At 34.0% G+C, this 25,497-nt stretch overlaps 2 long non-coding RNA genes across 5 annotated transcripts in view; one reads left to right on the plus strand and one right to left on the minus strand.

Annotated features, from left to right (window-relative positions):
* The window catches only part of LOC149135140 (uncharacterized), a 54,947-nt gene extending 45,870 nt beyond the window's left edge, over positions 1 to 9,077 (minus strand). For 2 of the 4 annotated variants that reach the window (XR_016242275.1, XR_016242277.1), the window contains exons 1-2: positions 8,772 to 9,077; positions 5,939 to 5,986 (exon numbers count right to left, since the gene is read on the minus strand). This is a non-coding gene — a long non-coding RNA (uncharacterized LOC149135140). The remainder of the gene's footprint in view (positions 1 to 5,938; positions 5,987 to 8,771) is intronic. The other 2 variants (XR_016242278.1, XR_016242276.1) reach the window with 1 other exon arrangement.
* LOC128248142 (uncharacterized) lies at positions 7,083 to 10,204 on the plus strand. The gene is made up of 2 exons (XR_008264426.2): positions 7,083 to 8,088; positions 9,614 to 10,204. It is a non-coding gene; the product is annotated as an uncharacterized LOC128248142 (long non-coding RNA).
* The last annotated feature ends 15,293 nt before the right edge of the window (positions 10,205 to 25,497 follow it).

A 25,497-nucleotide genomic window follows, 5' to 3' on the forward strand; every position in this document is an offset into this window, starting at 1 on the left:
AGGGGAGGGGATGGTGTGAGGCCACTAGACGAATTCCGGGAGACAGCCAAGGATGACAGAGGATATGAACTTCCGGTGGAGGGGTTGGGAGGGCGGGTGTACCACCAGCCAGGAGAGAGACTTCTTAATCGTAGGTTCTAAATATTAGAGAGACAGCAACGCTTAAATCGTAATTTTAAAGGAGCGATAAAACTTAAGTAAATAGAATAAATAAATAGCATGAATTTAGGACGAAATTGTACAAAGGAAAGATGGCTAAGCTTAAATCGTAATTTTAAAGGAAGGAGCGATAAAATTTGAATTAAGTGAAGAAAATGAATAAGTATGAATTTAAGACAAAAACGGAGTTCAATTGAATTACATGGAGAGAAACAGATAGATAATGAAGAACAGATGGGAGGGGGGGAACGCAAAAAGTTTGAGAAAATGTTGAGGGAGTAGAAAAAATAAAATCTATCTTAGCTGTCCATATCTTGGAGAAACCTCGTCATAGTTATGTCAGTAGAATAGATCGTGAGACAATTTAGAAGGGATCCACATAGAAAAATATAGATTATGACTCTAAGAATTAAAAAAAGATTTTTTCTTAGGCACAGGTGTGGCTGTGTTGTAAGAAGCTTGCTTCCCAACCACATGATTCTGGATTCAGTCCCACTGCATGGCACCTTGGGCAAGTGTCTTCTGCTATAGCCTCGGGTCAACCAAAGCCTTGTGTGTGGATTTGGTAGACAGAAACTGAAACAACCCTGTCGTATATATATATTTATATATTTATGTATGTGTGCGTGTGTGTGTGCTTGTCCCCCCACCACCATTGCTTTACAACCAATGTTGGTGTGTTTACATCTCCATAACTAAGCAGTTAGGCAAAAGAAATCGATAGATTAAGTACTTGGCTTACAAAGAATAAGTCCTAGGATCGATTTGTTTGACTAAAGGTAGTACTCCAGCATGGCCACAGTCAAATGACTGAAACAAGTAAAAGAATAAAAGTAAAGAAACTCTCAAATAGCTTTCCCTAACTTTCACCCATGTTCTCCCCACTTTCAAAAAGCTAAAAACTCAGAATGCTTCACTTTTAGCATAGGATTCTATGCATGCATGAAACATCAGACAAAGTGAAACATTCAGGGATTTTAGCTTTTTGAAAACAGGGAGGTGATGGGTGGGCAAGGTGGGGGAAGGGGCATTGGGTGTTTCTTTTGGAAAAATTAAAATTAAAAAAAAAATTTACAGATTCGTAATCTGTATTTTTCTACACGGATTAAAAAAATTTTTTTAAGTTAATAAAGAAATTGGGGTGAGGAGGGGGGAAATGAAAATTTTGAAAATGTGATATTTGGGCAAAATCGTATTCTCCTGTATCAACACAGAAATCCAAAGAAATTTTGGGAAAAAAGAAAAAAGTTAGAAATGGGTGATATTGAAAATATATCAATGCATGCAAGAGGTGAAAATTGAGGGTGGGTGGGATGTGCTAGAAACAACAGTCAAATTTCCCTTGAATTGTACACCTTTTCCTCTGAGGAAAGTGGAGGGGGGGGGGTGAAAAAATTTTGAAAACTTTTTTTCATAAAAAGATGCCCATTTCAAAGGCTGTGGTAAAATGCAAAATAAGAGAAATCCCCGTCAAAACAGTTCCAACTTATTTGGTCTTCCTGATCTCAAACTCTGTTTTTTTCTAAACTCCTCTCCCCACCCCCTCAGAAAAAAATTTCCCCACAAATTTCTTTATAATCATAATCTATGCCATTTGAAAGGCATTTGTATGAAATTTCATGGTTAATATCTAGTCTAACACCGGGCCACCAAAACAAAAAGAAACAAGTGTAATAGGTGTAAAAAAAATATGTAGCAAACGAATCTGAAAACCAAAATTTATGCAAAGGAACAAGGGGGTGGGGAGAAGAGTGTCAGAAAATTTGCACGATCTGATTTTTTCCCTCATAACTTTCAAGAAAATGGATATCTTTTGATATCTATCACAATAATAACTACAACTTATAATTATATTTACTCCGCTTGTTTGATTAATTTGAAACAGCGTATATACAATCACGTGTCGTCCTTTAAACTTAAACATAAGGTGAATTGTACGTCATTATCCAGTAAGATTTGGGAATTGAAAGAAAGTGGAATTGGGTTTAGCCTCAAATGGGAAATAATAAGAAAAGCTCAGCCTTATAGAAATAGCAGATATGGGTCTGAGCTTTGCTCTATAGAAACATATGAAATTTTTAAGCATAAAGATAATGGCAACCTGATTAATAATCGATTAGACCTGAGGGTATCATGTGTACATAATGCCACCCATACCTTTAAATATTTTAGAAAGTAGCACTTTATTGATCTTGTGATTTAAAACCTATGATGTACCTCATCATCATCATTTAACGTCCGTTTTCCATGCTAACATGGGTTGGATGATTTGACTGAGGACTGGTGAACCAGATGGCTGCACCAGGCTCCAATCTGATCTGGCAGAGTTTCTACAGCTGGATGCCCTTCCTAACGCCAACCACTCCGAGTGTAGTGGGTACTTTTACGTGCCACTGGCACAGGGGCCAGTCAGGCGGTACTGGCAATGGCCATGCTCAAATGGTGTTTATTATGTGCTACCTGCACAGGAGCCAGTCCAGCAGCACTGGCAACGACCTCGCTCGAATGTTTTTTTTCTTCTTAGTTTAAAATCAGTGCACAGGTAGCATGCCCTACAGCATTAATTTTCCTTTAGTCAATACTGGGTATCAGTCATTATAGATACACGCTAATTAAGTAAATAAACAACTTTTGGTTTTAAATATTAGTACATATTTTCTATAAATCTTCTCTATGATTTTAGTGATTAAGCTATTTTATATCCTTTTCTATTGTGTTCTACCCTACCTGATCATTTTAATACTTTATAATTGCCTTTAGACAAAACTAAATTTTTGTACCCCTATAAATTCATATTTAGCTTATAAAAGAACAATATGGGTATCTTCACAACTTAAAATTAAACTGCTTAGATTAAAATTTAACTAATTTATAGTAAATTTGTTCTCTCATCTCAATGATAAATCTTCCTGATAATCCTAAATTTTAATTTTATACAATATGGACATATTGTTTTAAATAGTTTTAGTAACTAAGTTTTTTTATCCCTTTCTTAAAGTGTTCCATCCTCTTAATTTTGGTATTTATACAGGCTTTATGCAAGCAGCCCTTCTAATTAAGTACCCCTAAGAAACTGTAATATCATTTATGGATTAACACAAATAACTTTTAAAATCTATATTATACCTCTTAACTTAATATTAGTATATAATTAGCATGTCCTTTTAACAACAATTATTCTTTTAACCAATACCAGGTTTCAGTCCTGATTATAAGCTAAATAAGTTAATTAACAATTTTTAGCTCATAATACTTAAATCATTATACATTTTCTATAAATATTTGCTATTGTAGTTAATAAGGTATGGATATTTTATTATGGTTTTTAGTGATTAGGCTGACTTTATTCCTTTTCTATGGTGCTCTACCCTAACTGATCATTTATTATTATTATTATTATTATTATTATTATTATTATTATAGTAGCCTTAAATAAATCTAATCTTTGTACCCCTATTAATTCACACTCAGCTTATATGAAGTAATACTGGTATCTCCACAACTTAAAATAATTCAATTTAATTAAATTAATATGTAGTTAACATGTTCTTTAACTTCAGTGCTCCCTTATTAAACACCAGTTAAATCCAATTGATCAATCTCCATAGAAACCATAAAAGTTACTATTTAGATAAATAATAAGTAAAAAAAATATTAAACTATTTCTTTGTAATTTTTTTTCCTCCCTCTATTGTGGTAAAATTTGGTATATACTCAAAATATTCAAAGAAGTTTTATCCTTTTGTTATAATTTCATTCTTAATAATCTTCTTGATTACCCTAAATTCTAACTCTATACAATAAGAAAATATTGTTTGAAATGATCTTTAGAAATTACTTGATTTATCTCTTTCTTAAATGGCTCTAACCATTCTAAACAAGTACCACTAAGAAACTGTAAATATCATGTAGGGAGTAACAATAATAAAAGAAAGATTAGTGTAAAATATGAATGTTCCATAACTTAAATATTCCTTTAGCTGATACCAGTTATGTCTTTTATTGATATTAGCTAAATTAAGTAAAAATATATAATTTTTAGTATGATATATTTTAAATATTATACATTTTCTATAAATCTTCTCTATTGGTGTTAATAAGCTACATATACTTTATCATAATTTTAGTAATTAAGCTATTTTATTCCTTTTCTATGGTGTTCTGCGCTACTTGATTATTTTATTTTTTTATTATTTTATAATTAGCCTTTATTTATTTATAAAATTAATCTAATTTTTGAACCTCTATAAATTTATACTTAGCTTATATAAAATTATACTGGTATATTCACTACTTATAAAAACTGCTTAGATTATAATTTTATTAATATATAATTAGCATGTTCTTTTACCTCAATACTCCTTTATTAATACCAGTACATACCAATTAATCTATATTCATAGATACCATCTGATGAGTTAGCATTTAAGTGTACAATATATATAAATATTAAACTATTTCTTCCTGGATAATTTCTTTTCCAACCTCTATTGTGGTAAAAGTTTGGTATATACTCAAAAGTATTCATAAATTTCTATCCTTTTGTTATAATATTCTTCTTAATAATTCTCTGAATAACCCTAAACTTTAACTGTATACAATATAACAACATTGTTTAAAATATTTAACTATAGTTCTACATAATAAGACTTCCCCTGTTTCGTTATCAATGATCTTCTAGTGGGTGACCCCCTTAATTGTCAGCTAACATCTTGTTTTAAGTTTTCCTTTACCAAACCTCATGATATTGCTTCTAATAAATCTTGATTTTTATGACAATACCAACTATGATTTCTGGCTGCTCCCTCAGACCTACCCCTAATAGATACTGCCCCTTTGTTCTCTCAGCCTTAGATATACAAGGTTTTGATGAACTAGTCTATAAATTAAAACTGACCCCATAAAACAAAAAAACAGTGACAGGCAGAGTCTGTAACAATGTATATCTTCTTGATACTTTAGTAGCTTCTATGCTGATGTGAAGACAGCATGTTCTTTGTCTATCTCCTTAACTTCTTGGAGATTTTAGGTATAATTATACTAATGTGTCCATCTGTTCTAATTTAATTAAATTCTATGTCTTTGTGCAGCTGAGGATTGCTTTGCATTTTAAATTGATATAATGATTGCATTGTTCAATTAAATGGAGTTGCATGAAACAATCGTACTGCATTACCTCTGGATATCCTTGTTGCTTACTTTGATTTTAATCACCTTACTTTGAAATTGTATGGATAATACTGTACTAAATTCTGGTACCTCAACTTAAGTACCATATTCATCTGAATCTATCTATATATATGTATGTATATAATATATGCATATATATAATATCTCTCTCTCTCTCTCTCTCTCTCTCTCTCTATATATATATATATATATATATATATATATATATATGTATATATATATATATATGTGTGTGTGTGTGTGTATGTATGTATGTATGTATGTATGTATATATATATATATATATAATTATGTGTATTTCTTCTATCTTAATGAATAAAAATTCTTCTGATAGAATAAATGGGTTAATAGAAACCAATGTAGCAAAGAACACAAAATAACTGTGGTTTAGTTCCTATATATATATACCTCTCTCTCTCTCTCTCTCTCTATATATATATATATATATATATATATATATATATATATATATATATATATATATATAGAGAGAGAGAGAGAGAGAGAGAGAGAGAGAGAGAGAGAAAGAAAGTAATAACGAGTGAATGAGAATAACGATGAAGGGTTAAAAAAACGTAAAAATAATTACCTCCGCCAAGGAAGGATGTTATGTTTTCATCAGCATTGGCTTGTCCGTCTGTGTGCAAAATAACTCAAAAAGTTGTGAACAGTATTTGATGAAACTTGCAGGAACAGTTGGTAATGACACAAAGAACAGATGATAAAATTTTGGTAGTGATCCGGGAATTTTTATGGATTCTTGAAGGATTTTTCATTTGTTATATTTACTTTACATGAAGTATTAGTTATATTCTTTGATTATCTCCCTTGAAAAGACGCTCATCGTTTCCACGTAACCTACGGTGGCGTTGCTGTTTCCAAAGTTTATTTTCGTTTCTCTGTTAGTAATATTACTCACGTATCTATCTTAAAATGAGCTGCTTGGCAGAGGTCTGTTTTCCGAGTGCTTTTCTAGTCGAAATTGAAACAAAACTGAAGCCAAAACACTAAAATTTATTGAAAGTGAGTAGAAATAAACACTATGTAGTATAGTAGTACTACGCTAGGGTATCTGTAGAAAGCTGAATGTAATTTCGGAATATAACGAGGAAAAAATTCAGATATTGGGAATTTTCCGAAAGTCCTCTCCTTACCTCAAGATTTTCCCCACAAATTACTTTATAGTCAAAGGTATTTATATAAAATTTCATTGAAAAAAACCCCCCATTTTCCTAAAAGTTATGAGGGAAAAACTCGGATTTTGTGAATTTTCCGAAGTCCTCTCCTCACTCCCTTAGAAAAGATTTTCTCCACAAAATTCTTTATAATCGTAATGTATGTCGTTTGAAAGGTATTTCTATAAAATTTCATTGAAAAAAAAACCCATTTTCCTAAAAGTTATGAGGGAAAAGCTCGGATCTTGTGAATTTTCCGAAGTCCTCACCCCACCCTACCGTTGCTTTGCGCGCATTTTTTTTTCCATATTCGTTTCCTACACAGTGTTTTACACCCATTCCAGTATTTTTTTATTTTATTTTCATTTCCGGGTCAAGATGTAAACATTAACCGCATCGTTTTATGAAAAAGGCTTGCTCCATTGGTGGGATAAAGCATCAACAAAAAAATCGGAATTTAAATTTTTACCCCCACCTTAATTAAGCGAAACCATGTGTTTGCAAGAAAAAACATTTTCTAACAGAAAAGTATGCTATGAAAATGAATTATCTTTTACATATTTTTTTTTTTTTATAAATCACTGTGGATAAATGCCAGAAATGATCTCAGGCTCTCCAATATTTTAATTCTAAACAGAAACAATCAGGGACAGGGAGTGGGGTTGAAAAAAATCATAAATTTGCAATTTTTTTTTAATACCATAAATGCGTTTATGGGGTGAGAAAAATTTTGAAAAGCATCAATACATGCGAGAGTGAGGAAGAAACGAGGAGGGTTGTCTTGGAATGTGCTAGAAATGACAGCCAAATCTCCCTTAAATTGCACATTTTCCTCTGAAAATACTTACAATTTTTTTTTTTTTATTACTGAAAAGACTCCTCCCATGGTTTTTAAGTGCAAAAAATTAGCCAAAATCGGTCCGGAGTGGGGATGGAGAGGGAGTAAAAAAAAAATGAACTTATGTGGGCTTCCTGATCCGAAACTCCTCTCCTCACCTCCTAGGAAAAATTTTCGTCGCAAATTTCTTTACAATCGTAATCTATGCCATTTGAAAGGTATTTATATAAGATTTCCTCAAAACATAGCTATTTTCCTGAAAGTTATGAGGGGAATAAATCGGATCGTGTTAATTTTCCGAAAGTCTTCTCCGCACACGCTGGTTCGTTTGCGCAAATTTTGGTTTTCAGATTCGTTTACAACACATTTTTTTACAGCTATTACACTTGTTTTTCTTGTTTGTTTGTTATTTATTTATTTTTTTTGTGGCCAGGTGTTAAACTAGATATTAACCAATTTCATTAAAAGATATCTATTTTCCTGAAAGTTGTGAGGGAAAAAAAGTCGGATCATGTGAATTTTCCGAAATCCCTCTCGGAACAATTCTTTCCCAAAAATCCCTATATACTCTGAATCCACAGCATCTAAGCGGTGTTTATTGAAAATTTCATTGAAAAGTATCCATTTATCTGGAAGTTGTGAGGCAACAAAGTCGGGGTGGGGTACACATCTGTAGTTATGCCTAAATTCGTTTATCGAATATTATACGAGACTTCATTCAGTTGAGTATGCGTTTTTCTATTAGCATTTCTTTAGCTTTCTGATTGAATACGAAATAATTAAAATCTCTTATTTTGTATTCAGATTCAGTCCTTTGAAGAATTTGTGTCCTCTGACTACTCTTTGTAACAATTTTATGCTTTTTAAATATTAACAGGATGAGAAGAAGTCAACAAAATATTACCAATTCTGACTTAATGACTATTTTTTTAATACGTAGTTACTTCCAAAACACATCATATTTCTGTATTTTGTTATTTTATATATATATTTGTATTTATCTGCTAGAATGATATTGTAATAATAGTCTGTAAAATGTATTGATTATTCCGGTTTAAAAAAACTTATGACTAGACTGAAACATGAAATGAGGGAGTCGGATTGAATGACTATTTTCAATGTTTTTAAATGCATGAATGTATTTCAATAATATAACAGCAGATATTTAGTCTAGTGTACAATTCCTGCCCACACATCGTCATATCATGCTGGTTTGGCTTGCAGTGATAAATGCTCACGTGCTGCATATTAAAACAGCAATGCAGCTTTTTAAATGTAATAAAATAAATAGTAATTTGATGACAAAATACGTACGTCTCAACTTGGGTGACGACGTGGTCGTTCAACCTGATAGAAATCATAGCCAAATAATTATCCATATATTTACATTTTACAGGTTTAAATTTTACCTTCGTGATCATTAGACTCATCCAACTCTATCCGAATCCGCTGCACTGTCTTCAGATTGACACCCAAACACTCTGAAATGTCCATATTGGAGCTTCCGGCGCGAATGCCAAGCAGTACACCATGTCGTTCCCAAATTTCTGGCGGAGTAAACTGCGTCATCGTGCTATTGTTTCCCACACGGTGCCCAGCTGAACCTACTATACTGTGTAGCCGACAACATCAAAAACAAACCTAGCGCATGCGCGAAATTAAAAATGAAATGACGACAGTTTACCCATCGCAGCCTCTCTCTCTCTCTCTCTCTCTCTCTCTCTCTCTCTCTCTATATATATATATATATATATATATATAATGTACCGATCCGTGAAAGGAAATTCAACAAAAAAAGTACGCCATCTGACGAGAGAAAAATATTATATTTAAAGATCACAATACATATGTTAAAGTTTCATATGTGGTTTGCACCTGAAGACTGTTTGAGTTTCTCTCAACATATGAAACTATTAGTAGCGCTTTAACATATATATTGTGACCTTTAAGTAATGATGATAATATATATATATGTAGTGAAACTAACACCTCGATCGCCATTATACACAAAGAAGCCATGTTCTCTTGCCGTTATAAATATATTCAAGATCAGCCGTAGTAGAAAACACATTTGCCTGGCATCACGTGACTGATTATTATTTGAAGCGGCAAATTCTTCGAACCTTTCCCGCCAGAACGCAAACTGACCAATCATGGCCCCTAATAAGGTCACGTGATAGAGTAGCCTTCGGGAGCCGATGATTCGCTATAAATAGACCAAATCATACCCAGCAAATTTGTCTCGTTTCAGATCTCTCAGAGACCTGTTCCATGTACCACACACAGCAGAAGCAGCAATTCCAGCGACTCCATCAACAGCTTCGTCCAGCCAAGATTACCACCGCTGTCGCCACATCAGCAACACGATTCTACGACTACTAACCAGCATCAATCGCCACCAGCGTCAACACGACTTTCTATGTACACCAATCCAAACCACCGCGGCACATCTCTCTCTCTCTTCGATTCTGTTAGGTGTTTCATATTCACCACGATTAATAATAGACAAGAGAATTCAGCCAGCGATGAACGTCTGTCCTCAAGAGCCCGGCATGGAAGCCAATATCACAACTAGTGATCAGCTCTGCCACACACAGCCTCAACTTCTTTCACGTACAGACTCTTCCAATTGTGTACTCAAGAACTGGTATAAATGCTCACGTGTTACTGACTCCCTTTCTATCTGCTGTAATATCTCACATACACATACATGTATCACTCACATACACTCTTTTCTTTGTACGACGGCCTGTCTTTTATTATGTTTTTATATGTCGCATTCACACTCACACACAGACATACATCTTTAATGTCACAATAAATAATTCTGTTATACATCTTCTATCGGTTGTCTTCTATCGTCTTCCTTTTACTGGCCATATGTTATCGTAGTATAACATATTTGTATATCATCATTGATATATATTTTGTGTTCGACTGTGTGACGCGTTTAAAATAAAAGGAGTCCTGTTTTTCCATTCGTCACCATATCTCCTTTTTTGAGTTCGCACGGTCGTTCTTACATATATATATATATATATATATATATATATATATATATATATATATATATATATATATATATATATATATATCTGTAAAAATATGTGAAACTTATTCAGTAGCCATGATAAAACTCTGAGTTTCGGATGCCAGGTCCACTCTAACATCTCTTCGGTTATCCAGCTACCGGAAATTCTTTTGAAAAATGACCGTTAAACCCAAAGGGAAAATTTTTAAAAATTTAAAAACAAAGGGAAATTACTGTGTAGTGACAGAACGCGTCTAAAACTGCGTATATCATACCCGCACGCACATATCTCAATGTGCGCACGTATCCACACGCACACTCACAAGCGCGCACATATAAAGTTCCTTGTATGTGTCTATAAGCGCACGGAAAAAAGTTTGGAGGGGAGAAAAACAGAAAAACTATATGTGGAAAAATACAAAAACCATTAACCCTATAACTATGTAAAAACCTAAAAATAATTAAAAATATATAATACTATCAAAATATAAAAATATAAAATTCAGGTAAAAAGTGAAAAAACTTATATATATATACTAGCAGTATAACCCGACCTTGTCCGGGTGTGACTTATTACGCCATCTATGATAAGTCTTGCTAGGTGAAAATCAACTAAAAAAGAAAGCCTTACAATGAAAAAAATCCTTATGATGTAAATATGTTCATAATTCAAAAGATGATGAAATTAATAGGGAAAGTCTGAAGGCTGTTTTGCGTAAAATTTTTAAGCGTACGTAAATTTCATCCGTCTAATTGGCTATACACATGCTTGTGCAAAACAACTTTTTGCGCTGCCCTGATTATACATAGCAGGGTAATCCCTTTTCGCAGGAGCTAGGACAGCAATTTCTGATGAAGCAATTGCTGGCGATCTGTTGCTACACAGTTTTGTCAGAATTCTATCAGATTGGGCAGAAGATGTTGATGCACCATTTTATATTATGTTCAAAGTAGCTTCTGGAATGTGGTGAATTGCTGCAGTCTGTTGATGTCATTTTAAACCGGTTGCTGTCTTTCCCCAGCAAACTCTCTTCTTTGGAGGCATAATCTATGTATATATTAAACAGAACAACAAAAGTTATAATAGATGGCAGGGTCGGTACTTTTCACATATCTGTAATTCTTCAGATTAACACCCGCACGATTACCCAACCTATATCCTAAACCTAATCCTAACACTAACCCTAAACCCTAACCCTAAACCCTAACCCTAAAATCCTAACCATGACCCTAAAACCGTAATCGTAACACTAATCCTAACTCTAACCGTAACCCTAAACCGTAACCCTAACCCCTAACCCTAACCCTAAAATCCTAACTCTAACACCCTTGTGAAAATCGTGGTATATTTACAAAACGTTAACGAACATGAGTTATATTTTACTGAATGATTGTGTACTTGCACGTGTATGCGTTTGAGAGAGCGAGAGAGGAAGAGGTAGAGACAGGGGCGGGGGAAAGGAATAGAGGTAGTTAAAAGTTGTTCTTATGACGACTTCTCTTCACTGACGGATGCACATAAACACATAATAGAGAGAAAAATGAAACAAATATGGACGACTTGCTCTGAAACACCACCGAGTGGGGAACACTTCTCAAAAATAACCTGCAGTTGTTTCCTTCAAAATTCCTACATGCTCGAAATGTACATACATCAAGGTATATTTGTAGAAAATGTCACGAAAAAATATTCATTTTCCTTGAAGTGAAGAGGAATTTAAGTGGAATTTCCGAAAATTGTTCCCCACCCCCTCCCAAAACACTTTCACCGAAAATTTTTGTATATTCAGAATCTACATAATAAATAATATATGCATAGAAAATTTCATTAAAAAATATTCATTTTTCTGAAAGTTATGACCTTTCAAAGTTGGGGGGTACAACTCTGTAGTTATGCCACATTGACGAACATGAGTTATATTTTTGTGAATGATTGTGTTTACTTGCACATGTATGCGTTTGAGAGAGCGAGAGAGGAAGAGGGGGAGAAATGAATAGAAAACGAGAGCAATGTGTATATTGTTGTCACAGATCACGTATGTGTGGTTGTGTGTGTTTTTACGTAACAATGTTATGAAAAATAGGTAAAGTTTACTGAGAGGAAAGTTTAATCTATGACTTTGTATGTATCACTTTCTCTCTCTGTCACTCTCCCTCTTTTATTCTTACTCTGTATATAATATGTTGAACGCGTGTGTAAGAACGCCGGTCCAGGTAGAAGGGAAGAAATATGAAAGTTGCTAGAAACAACAGCCAAATCTCCCTTAAATCACTCAAAGTAAATGGAATTTAAAAAATCTAATTACTGCACTGGAAAGTTCACATCGAGAAAATTCCATTGATGTAAAATTTTTTTACAAAAAAGTGGAAAATGTGGATTTCTATACACTTTTAAAAAGCTTCACACAGACACACAACTTCAGCTTTATATATATATATATATATATATATATATATATATATATATATATATATATATATATATAATAACAATAAATGGAGCAAAACGCATATAAATAAAAGTTCCTTTAATTCCTACACATGTTTCAAAATATATGTGAGCTCTCCTTCAAAGAAGTAAGGGCTGATGGAATTCCACTTATATTCATCTTCAGGGAATCAACATATAAAAGCAAGACAAATGCGAAATGATGAGGTAACTTACGAGCTAAGATGTTACATGGCCAAGTGACCGTTAGAACGCTTGTTTACATAGAGTTATAAAGGGAGGGGGCTGTAAACGTAATGCTAAAGGTTTAAATTAAATTATTCAAATGGGGAAGGAAGGCAAAATAGATCACGGTAAAGAAAACTAAAAATCGTGAGCTAATTGTTAAGTCAAAAATGGAATTAACCCTTTCGTTACTATATTTCTGACCAAAATACACCCTCATGAGTTTCAATTAAATTCTAAAATAACCATGAATTTAGACTAGTCTCATTAAACAACTGTAACTTTTTTATTTATCAACATATTAATGTGATATTTGGAACATAATTAAAGAAAGGGTTCTTAATCAATTCTATTGCATAATTTTTGTCTCAAAGTTCTCCACTTACTGGGGTGGGGGGTGTACTGCTAGTGTCTCTCACATGTAAATATTGGTTCAGCTTCACGAATCGTACTCGTTCATAATACTGGAAATATATTCATCGCCAAAAGGTTCCTGATCGCTCCAGTAATTTGTTATTCTGGGTAACTGTCTTATACCCATAATAATATTTATGGCAAAAAATGCCCGTATTTCATCTACAGTTTCAGGAAACCGCAAGCTATCTTTTTTTTTCCGGCTTGTTTACATTCTGCGTAACGGTTTGTTTCCGCAGTAATCATTTCAAACAAGCATGAAAAAGAAGTCTAAAGGTTTCGCTTCCTGAGAAAGACTATGAGTAGACCCTGTTTCCTCAGAAAAATTGTTAATAAAAATATTTTTTAAATCTTTTTCTGGTGTAAAATCATCCTCGCTGTTGCCGTCGCTACTTTCAGAATCATTGCTTTCAGAATCGCTGCTTTCAGTTTCGGATACAGAAATATCCGATTCATTATCGTTCACCACGTGCTTTTGTAGCTCATTCATTCTTTTCTTCGATATCTCCATATCTTCTGTTGAAAAACCTTCAAATTCGGAATCACTGCTTGATAGCATGAAACTCATCTCCATCTTCAAAGTTGAAAAAAATTAACGCCGCAAAAACTGTGGAAAAAAATCTTCCAAAATTCACTGAGTTCAAATATCACGCCAAACAATGTGGGAGACAATAACTCAACTGTTTGCAAAGTGAAATCAGGTGTTTTAACGAATGTACTAACGAGATTTGGGTTCAAATATACATTTAAATAACAATGGATACGTTCGACCGGCTACGGCCGGGTTAGTCTTATGAACCAAAAAATTTTTCGGACGGCTACGGCCGGGTTAGTAACGAAAGGGTTAAAGGAACTTTTATTTATATGCATTTTACTCCATTTATTGTTATTATTCATATCTTCTCAAAATGCATCACTTCAACTTGGTATCTCTACCTATAAAAAAGGGTGTGATATCTTGGTTTTTTGTGTAATTTTTGCTACCTATGGTAACTATTAACATATTTACATTGTCAAAGGTTTTTTAAAACTGAGATAATATTAATATATACACAAACTAATATGTATATATATATATACTAGCAGTATAACCCGACCTTGTCCGGGTGTGACTTATTACGCCATCTACGATAAGTCTTGCTAGGTGAAAATCAACTAAAAAGAAAGCCTTACAATGCAAAAACCCTTATGATGTAAATATGTTCATAATTCAAAAGATGATGAAATTAATAGGGAAAGTCTGAAGGCTGTGTTGCGTAAAATTTTTAAGCGTACGTAAATTTCATCCGTCTAATTGACTATACAAATGCTTGTGCAAAACAACTTTTTGCGCTGCCCTGATTATACATAGCAGGGTAATCCCTTTTCGCAGGAGCTAGGACAGCAATTTCTGATGAAGCAATTGCTGGCGATCTGTTGCTACACAGTTTTGTCAGAATTCTATCAGATTGGGCAGAAGATGTTGATGCACCATTTTGCATTATGTTCAAAGTAGCTTCTGGAATGTGGTGAATTGCTGCAGTCTGTTGCTGTCATTTTAAACCGGTTGCTGTCTTTCCCCAGCAAACGCTCTTCTTTGGAGGCATAATCTATGTATATATTAAACAGAACAACAAAAGTTATAATAGATGGCAGGGTCGGTACTTTTCACATATCTGTAATTTTTCAGATTAACACACGCACGATTACCCAGCCTAATTCTAAACCTAATCCTAACACTAACCCTAACACTAACCCTAAACCCTAACCCTAAAACCCTAACCCTGACCCTAAAACCGTAACAGTAACACTAATCCTAACTCTAACCGTAACCGTAACCCTAAACTCTAACCTTGACCCTAAAACCCTAACCCTAACACCCTAGTGAAAATCGTGGTATATTTACAAAACGTTGACGAACATGAGTTATATTTTACTGAATGATTGTGTACTTGCACGTGTATGCGTTTGAGAGAGCGAGAGAGGAAGAGGTAGAGACAGGGGCGGGGGAAAGGAATAGAGGCAGTTAAAAGTTTTCTTATGGCGGCTTCTCTTCACTGCCTATTATTTCATTAGAAATCTAAGGATGCACATAAGCACATAACAGAGAAAAATGAAACAAATATGGACGACTTGCTCTGAAACACCACCGAGTGGGGAACACTTCTCAAAAATAACCTGCAGTTGTTTCCTTCAAAATTCCTACATGCTCGAAATGTACATACATCAAGCTATATTTGTAGAAAATGTCACGAAAAAATATTCATTTTCCTTGAAGTGAAGAGGAATTTAAGTGGAATTTCCGAAAATTGTCCCCCCCCCCTCCCGAAACACTTTCACCGAAAATTTTTGTATATTCAGAATCTACATAATAAATAATATATGCATAGAAAATTTCATTAAAAAATATTCATTTTTCTGAAAGTTATGACCTTCCAAAGTTGGGGGGTACAACTCTGTAGTTATGCCACATTGACGAACATGAGTTATATTTTTGTGAATGAGCGAGAGAGGAAGAGGGGGAGAACGGGAGCAATGTGTATGTTGTTGTCACAGATCACGTACGTGTGGTTGTGTGTGTTTTTACGTATCAATGTTATGAAAAATAGGTAAAGAATACTGAGATGAAAGTTTAATCTATGACCATGTATGTATCACTTTCTCTCTCTGTCCCTCTCCCTCGTTTACTCTTACTCTCTATATTTTTATGTTGAGCGCGTGTGTAAGAACGGCGTTCCAGGTAGAAGGGAAGAAATATCAAAGTTGCTAGAACAACAGCCAAATCTCCCTTAAATCACACAAAGTAAATGGAATTTAAAAAATTTAATTACTGCACTGGAAAGTTCACATCAAGAAAATTTCATTGATGTAAAAGATTTTACAAAAAAGTGGAAAATGTGGATTTCTATAAACTTTTAAAAGGCTTCACACAGACACACAGCTTCAGCTTTATATATTAAGATATAGATATATATATATATAATCAAAATAAGCAACAAGGATATCCAGAGGTAATGCAGTACAATTGTTTCATGCAACTCCTTTTAATTGAGCGGCCGAGCTGAGGATTGCTCTGCATTTTAAATTGATGTAATGATTATATTGTTCAATTAAATGGAGTTGCATGAAACGATCATACTGCATTACCTCTGGATATCCTTCTTGGTTATTTTGATTTTAATCTCCTTATTTTGCATGGATAATACCATAATAAATTCTGGTGCCTCAACCTAAGTACCATATTCACCTGAATCTAAATTTTTGCTGAACTCATCTACCATACCCAAAGTATATATATATATATATATATATATATATATATATATATATATATATATATATATATATATATATATATAAGTAAATAGTGGGGTTGTGTTAACCGCACGTGGAGAAATAATAGGAAAATGAAAAAAAGCCAGAATGCCGAACCGGGAGCACAATTTAATAAAGATTCCTTCCAACCGGCTTTCACCGGTTACCCCACTCGCATTTACGGTTGAGAGAGGGTTTGTATTCCTGTATACAGACAGCTTCAGTGACTTGTCTCAGCATCGCATCAGTGGGATGTGTGGATAAGATATTTAAATTTGCTTCATCGCAGTGAAAGCCGGTTGGAAGGAATCTTTATTAAATTGTGCTCCCGGTTCGGCATTCTGGCTTTTTTTCATTTTCCTATATATATATATATATATATATATATATATATATATATATATATATATATATATATATATATATATATATATATATATATATATATATATATATATATATATAAATAATACAGAATGGGACAAGAACGCAAAACATCCAGACAGTTAGGTGATACAAGAAAGGGACAAAACATACAGATAGACAATACAAAGAAAACACAGACATGTCATTCGGAGTTTTCTCCCTTCAGACGAAATCCAGATTATCTTTGCAATTTCGATATATATATATTTATGAGAAAAAAATGATGTTTTTTTTTTCTTATGAGGTTTTTTCACGCTGACTACTTGATAAATTCTTATAAAGATTTTATCCTTACATTGTAAATATATATATATATATATATATATATATATATATATTTATATGTATGTGTTGTCCAACCCACTATCCGGTAGCGTCCAATTCTCTAACGGTTTTTTTCAAATGAATCACGTCATAACCTTATCCATCTATTGTTTTCATACTCGGTCATAATGTCTTACGTCTAAGATGATTCCCATGCATTCCCTGAAGAGAAGATTACAATTTTAATATCACAGATCCCTATGGATCACATAGGTTGTAATCCTTTGAAACATATGTAGGAATAAAGTATGCAATTATAACATGCGTTTTCTCCATTCCTTAAATTTTTAAATATACTCAAATACCCAAAATTTCAAGGAGTTCCTGCCTTAAAAACAGGAACTACACCACAGTTATTTTGTGTTCTTTGCTACATTGGTTTCTATTAACCCATTTATTCTATCCGAAGAATTTTTATTCATTAAGATAGAAGAAATACATATAATTATATATATATATATATATATATATATATATATATATATATATATATATATATATATATATATATATATATATATATATATATATATATGTATATATATATATATGTGTGTATGTGTGTGTGTGTATATATTCATATAAAATTGAGAATGTGTGTGTGTGTGTGTCTGTGTGAATGCCTAAAACTCCAGAACTACACAACCAATTTCATTAAAATTTTACACATGCCTTATTTCGGGTCCCGTTGCGTTTTAGTAAAAAAAATTTTTAACTTCTTGCATACTTCCAGCCCACAGCAACATCATATCTCCTCCACTATTTAAGTATTACGTGTCAAAAGTGAAACAAAAACACTCATGTCATTCGAACCGGAATCTCAAAAACATTGTCACCTTACATCTCATTCTAATTTAAGTACCATGACAGGCAAATAAAAATTACTTGTCACGACGATACAAGGGAATCACCCACTTCGCCTCTAACCTTCCTAGCGTATGGAGACTTAAAACAACACCACACCACTATAGCACCACTGATATCTTCATCCTTCTAGCTGGCTGCTTTCTTATATATACGACAGAATTCATTTCCAGGCAAATAACATTGGGAATGAAATTCATAATCACTGTCTCCTATCCTCTTACAATTTCTATCATTTTCTCTTCACAACATTGCTATATCAAAGCAATTCTGACCAACTAAAGCACATTCATTCATTCTGCTGCATTCGGTACGTAACCTTTTTCGTTTCTAAATTGCATCAATATTTCACATTTTACTGCTATTTCGAACACGCGTTGCTCTACAAGTACACCTGCATATCAACTCCAAACACTTTTCTTTCTTTCTTTTCCACCGCATTCATATGTATTTTATCCAAAACTATACACAAATAAAGTAATATTTCTAAAATTTCATCTTCTTAGAAGTTACAAATACCCCTTGATGGGGACTTCACACCCCTCATAAACACTCTACCACTGCTACGAATAACTGTTGGGAAATCTTTCAGACCTGCCTTACATTCAAACCGGATTCTCAAAAACATTGTACCCTTACATCTCATTCTCATATCCACTTAAACTGTAACAATCCTACTGTACCCACACAACTATAGCACCACTTAACCACTATCTCAAAAATATTGTCCCCTTACATCTCATTCTCATTTCCTTACCACCACAGTGAAATAAAACTTACTTTCCACTACGGCACAATGGAACATGGTAACAGATATTAACCAGATACTACCTTGTCAAGTGAAATATATTGTCATTCACTTCACCTCTAACCTTCCTAGCGTACGGAGACTTAAAACGACACCACACCACTCTAGCACCACTGATATCTTCATCCTTCTAGCTGGCTACTTTCTTATATATATACGACAGAATTCATTTCCAGGCAAATAACATTGGGAATGAAATTCATAATCACTGTCTCCTATCCTCTTACAATTTCTATCATTTTCTCTTCACAACATTGCTATATCAAAGCAATTCTGACCAACTAAAGCACATTCATTCATTCTGCTGCATTCGGTACGTAACCTTTTTCCCTTCTAAATTGCATCAATATTTCACATTTCACTGCTATTTCGAACACGCGTTGCTCTACAAGTACTGGCTGAAGTTGAGAAAGTATTCCATCATTTTTAACAATAACATATGTCCAAGTATTGATGTCCTTTGGGACATGTGAAGTGATGTTCTTTGTTTGGGGCCTGCAGGGGACAAATGTGATATAGATGTCCATAAGTGGTGAACATATTTTGCTGGGTCTGGAAAGTCTTGTTGTGAAACAGGGTCGATCATCTACCCAGGTAAGGCAAGTGCCATGCCATAGACCAGTTCAGCCAGAGTATGTCCCACTTCCTCTTTAACTGTAGATCGATACCTAGGAGGATGAGAGGGAGATATTCCAACCAGTTGGAGCAATCTGGATATGATTATATAGCTGCCTTAAGTTGGTGGTGAAAACATTCGACCATGCCATTTGCTGCAGGGTGGTAAGCTGTTGTGCAGGTGTGTTTACACCTGAGGAGACAAGTCAGCTCGGTGAAAAGGTGAGAATTGAACTGATGTCCTCCATCAGTGGTGATCGTTGCGTGTGTGCTGAAACGTGAAACCCAGAGAAACACTAGCGTTTTGGCGACAGTTTCTGCAGGAGTGTCCGATAGGGGAAAAGCTTCTGGCTAGTAAGAAAATCTGTCAGCACAAGTGAGCAGGTGAGTGCAGTTGTTGGAAGGAGGCAAGAGTCCAAAAATGTCAATATGCACATGTTGAAAACGTGCATCTGGAGTTGCAAAGGAACTGATGGGAGATTTAATGTGTCAGTGGACCTTTGCTTGTTGGTCCTAGCCCAATTATGGGTGTCCTTTTCGATGTTGGTCCATACAAATATAGCCTCTAGCAGAGGGTATTGGTGATTGCTGAAATTTCAGAGATGACAAATTCTGGAGTTGTAATAGTTCTTCATCATCTTGTTGATCAGCCGCAGTCAATGGTGTGGATAGTGTTAAGTTCCATGCGTGACAGGGCATCAGCTGCAGAGTTGTTTGCACATTTGATGTAGTAAATGTCTGTTGTGTACTGTGATACGAAGGCTAGATATATATATATATATATATATATATATATATATATATATATATATATATATATATATATATATATATATATATATATATATATATATATATATATGTATGTATGTATGTATGTATGTATATATATATATATATATATATATATATATATATATATATATATATATATACAGGTCAGTGGACACAGAGAAAGGTGTGCGAGGAATCTTAATCCTAATTTCCTAATTTTTCCCTTCTATCAATGTTCACAGAACACATCAACACAACAAAGAATGAATAAAGAGGCAATTTTCATTAATAAATATCTTCTTCAACTAAATATAAACACATAACATCATATAGAACACCACTAATCTTCCTTTTAATATCACTAACCCCCATACATCATTTACACTACAAATCCAGATCTACCCTAATTGCACCAAATCCAGAACTACTTACCTCCCTTACACATAATCTTTTTACTAAGGGACTAATAGACTTGACACCGTTCAGAATTTGGTGTATACTCAAAGCAATGAATAGTATTACTACGAAACCAGTATGCTTGTAAATCTCTTTAATAACTCACAATAATGACTTTTTTTTACCTTTATTCCCACCTCAGTTCATCTAATTGTATATATATATCGTTACTTTTCATAAAAAGCCTTACCTTCTTTTTGATTTCTAATGTGCATTTTCTCTTATTTTTCTGCTTACTTTCCCCTTACATTTCCACGGGTAGTTTCTATTTTGTTTTTTTAAACATATTTCTATTATACATATATATATATATATATGTATATAATGTACTGACATGTGAAGGAAATTCAACAAAAAATGTATTCCATCTGGTAAGAGATAAATATTATTTATTTAAGGTTGCAATACATGTATTAAAGTGCTACTAATAGTTTCATATATTTAGGGAACACAAACATATTCTTCAGGCGCAAACCACATATCATAACGAACTAAAGAAACTGAATAACAGAAGAAACACGAAATAAACTGGGACAGTAAAGAAAAGAAAATGAAAAACAGAAACTAAAATGTCAAAAATAAAAACTAAAAGGTAAAAAGGAAAAAGCGCTATGTTCCATCATCATCATCATCGTCGTCGTCGTCGTTTAATGTCCGCTTTCTATGCTAGCATGGGTTGGACGATTTGACTGAGGACTGGTGAACCAGGTGGCTACACCAGACTCCAATCTGATTTGGCAGAGTTTCTACAGCTGGATGCCCTTCTTAACGCCAAAAGACCTTAAATGATAAGGCTGGAAAGATATCAAGTCAGTCAGGAATAAACAGAATTTTCCAATTCTTCAGAATATATTTATACATATGCATGCAACCACTGAAAATTTCTGACCTGGAGTTCAATAGAGAATGAGGGATTTTAGATCTGAACAGGATTTGTGCTCTTTCAGCCAAACAATGTCTACATTTATTCAGTCCATTCACATAAGGTATGTGAATCCATACATAGCTAGCCAACTTAGTAGCTTTACTTTTGTCCCTATGTCAGAAGGAAGCTATGTGATTGGCATAGCGATTTTTTAATTCTCCATCACATAATCCAATATAGGTCTACTATATTTATTTCACGTTTCTTCTATTATCCAATTTCTTTTGTTCGTTATGATATGTGGTTTGCACCTGAAGAATATGTTTGAGTTCTTTCAACATATGAAACTATTACTAGAACTTTAATACATGTATTGTGACCTTAAATAAGTAATATATTTATCTAGATATATATGTATGTATATATATATATATATATATATATATATATATATATATATATATATAAACAAATAGTAAATGAGTATATGCATATATACGTACAGGTGTGTGCGTACCGACATCCACCTGTATGTATAGGTGCATATCTGGGTACAGGACATTGCAAACAAAACATAGACGAGAAAACACACAAGCCACATAGGGAACATTCTACTTCATCAGCTACCCCCGTTTTAACACTGGCGTTTCGAAGAGCTGGGCAGGATGCATCGTTAAAACGGCTCTTCCCATGGACCGCAAATTAAATTTGTATACACAAATTAAATCTTGCCATCGAGGAATGTAGTGGCGGACAAAAAACAAGACAGGAAAACAAACAGAAAAGGCTTTACGGCCAGATGAGAAAAATTATGTGTATGATATATATATATATATATACATACACACACATATATATACGTGCATGTGTGTGTATATATATATATATATATACATATATATATATATATATATACATTTAAAAAAGAGAGATTCAACACCGGAGTTTACTTTGAAAAATTATATATATATATATTTATATACACACACACACATTTATGTATACATATATATATAGTTATATTTTTCTTACGAAAGATACAGACCACATAGAAGTGCTCAAGTCAAACATGAGACATTAGACAAGTATAATAAATGGAATGGAAAAAGTTCAAATCAGGCAAACTACAATGAACATATATGTATATGGATTTAATTCAGATAAAAGTTGTCCCTAAAATGTATTTTTATTTCTTTATTGCCCACAGGGTGCTAAACATAGAGGGGACAAGCAAGGACAGACAAAGGGATTAAGTCGTTTACATTGACTCCAGTGTATAATTGGTACTTATTTAACTGACCCCGAAAGGATGAAAGGCTAAGTCGACCTACGCAGAATTTGAAATCAGAATGTAGCAGCAGACAAAATACCACTAAGCATTTTGCCCAGTGTGCTAACAATTCTGCCAGCTCGCTGCCTTTATTACAAAAACCATATATTGATGTATCAAAAATGCATATAAAAATATAAAAGCATATGAATATTAAAAATATATATGGACAATTAAATATATGAATATACAAACATAGTAATAATATAATGAAGTATAGGATTATACATAAAAATGTTTTTTAAAACAAAGGAATTAAAAATATAGTGAAGAGAAAATAATAGGCATCAAAAAATGTTTTAAGGTTACATATTAAAAGAAAATATTCCTACAATTGTTTCAGGGGTTCAATCCCCGAAGTAAAAAAATGAATCTTAAAATTCATATATACATATATATACATGCATACATATATATATATATATATATATATATATATATACATATATGCATGTATATACATATATATATATCAAAGGTAAGTTATCAAAGAGTTAGCAGTTATGTTATGTTGAGATGGTGTAGAAGGGCATAAGCGGCCTCATGCCACTTATGACATAGTCTTCTTCCCCACACCTTTTTATTTACTGTTTTCTTTTTCTTCTTTATTTACATCTACCCCTGTAATGGTCTTAACTTGCACATGGTTTAAATATAACTGACCAATTGTAGAGATGGCAAAACTTTGGTTAGTTCCATTATCGACAACAGGTGTGAACAAAAGTTTTCTCCATTTTCTGCTTATTTATATATATATATATATATATATATCACCATCATCATCATCGTTTAACATCCGCTTTCCATGCTAGCATGGGTTGGATGATTTGACTGAGGACTGATGAACTGGATGGCTGCACCAGACTCCAGTCTATTCTGGTAGTTTCTACAGCTGGATGCCCTTCCTAATGCCAATCACTCCGAGAGTGTAGTGAGTGCTTTTAAGTGCCACCGGCACGAGGGCCAGTCATGCGGTACTGGCAACAGCCACGCTCAAAATGGTGTTTTTTACGTGCCATCTGCACAGGAACCAATCCAGCGGCACTGGCGTTGACCACGCTTGAATGATTTTCTAATGGGCCACTGGTACAAGTGCCAGTAAGGCGACGCTGGTAATGATTACGCTCAAGTGGTGCTATTTACATGCCACTAGCTCGGAAGCCAGACAGCTGCTCTGGCAATGATCATGCTCGGACAGTGCTGTTAGTGCTCCACTGGCACAGGTGCCAGTCATTGAATATGGTTCAATTACAATTTCGATTTCACTTGCTCTAACAGGTCTTCGCAAGCAGAGTTTAGTGTCCAACGAAGATATGAATAAGTGAAGTAAAGATACGAATAAGTGAGCTGGCTACACTTCTGGCAGAGGGCACAGATTATGCTCTCACTTGGCTTGCCGGATCTTCTCACATACTGCATATTTCTAAAGGTCCCGCTCACTAGTCATTGCCTCAGTGAGGCCTAATGTTCGAAGGTTGTGCTTCACCACCTCATCCCAGGTCTTCTGGGTCTACCTCTTCCACAGGTTCCCTCAACCGCTAGGGTGTGGCACTTTTTCACACAGCTATCCTCATCCATTATTGCTACATGTCCATACCAGCGCAATCGTCTCTCTTGCACAACACAACTGATGCTTCTTAGGTATAACTTTTCTCTCAAGGTTCTTACACTCTTTTGAGTATGCATACTGACATTACACATCCATTGGAGCATACTGGCTTTGTTTCTTGCGAGCTTACGCATGTCCTCAGCAGTCACGGCCCATGCTTCACTGCCATGTAGCATGGCGGTTCATACACATGCGTCATACAGTCTTCCTTTTATTTAACTCTGAAATATTTAATTTTTAATTTATAATTTAAAAAAAAATTTTTTAATTTAATCCCAAATTCTAATCTCAATTTATCTCAACTTAATACAATAATTTATAATATCCTCATCATTGTTAATTGCACTATATGTATATTCCACATTAACCATCCTCTTATATACTTGATTATATACTTATACCATAACATCGTGGAGGCGCAATGGCCCAGTGGTTAGGGCAGCGGACTCAAGGTCATAGGATCGCGGTTTCGATTCCCAGACCAGGCTTTGTGAGTGTTTATTGAGTGAAAACACCTAAAGCTTCACGAGGCTCCGGCAGGGGATGGTGGCGAACCCTGCTGTACTCTTTCACCACAACTTTCTCTCACTCTTACTTCCTGTTTCTGTTGTGCCTGTAATTCAAAGGGTCAGCCTTGTCACACTGTGTCAC

This window comes from Octopus bimaculoides, chromosome 6, assembly GCF_046866305.1.
Source record: "Octopus bimaculoides isolate indiv1 chromosome 6, ASM4686630v1, whole genome shotgun sequence".
NCBI classification, from domain to species: Eukaryota; Metazoa; Mollusca; class Cephalopoda; order Octopoda; family Octopodidae; genus Octopus; species Octopus bimaculoides.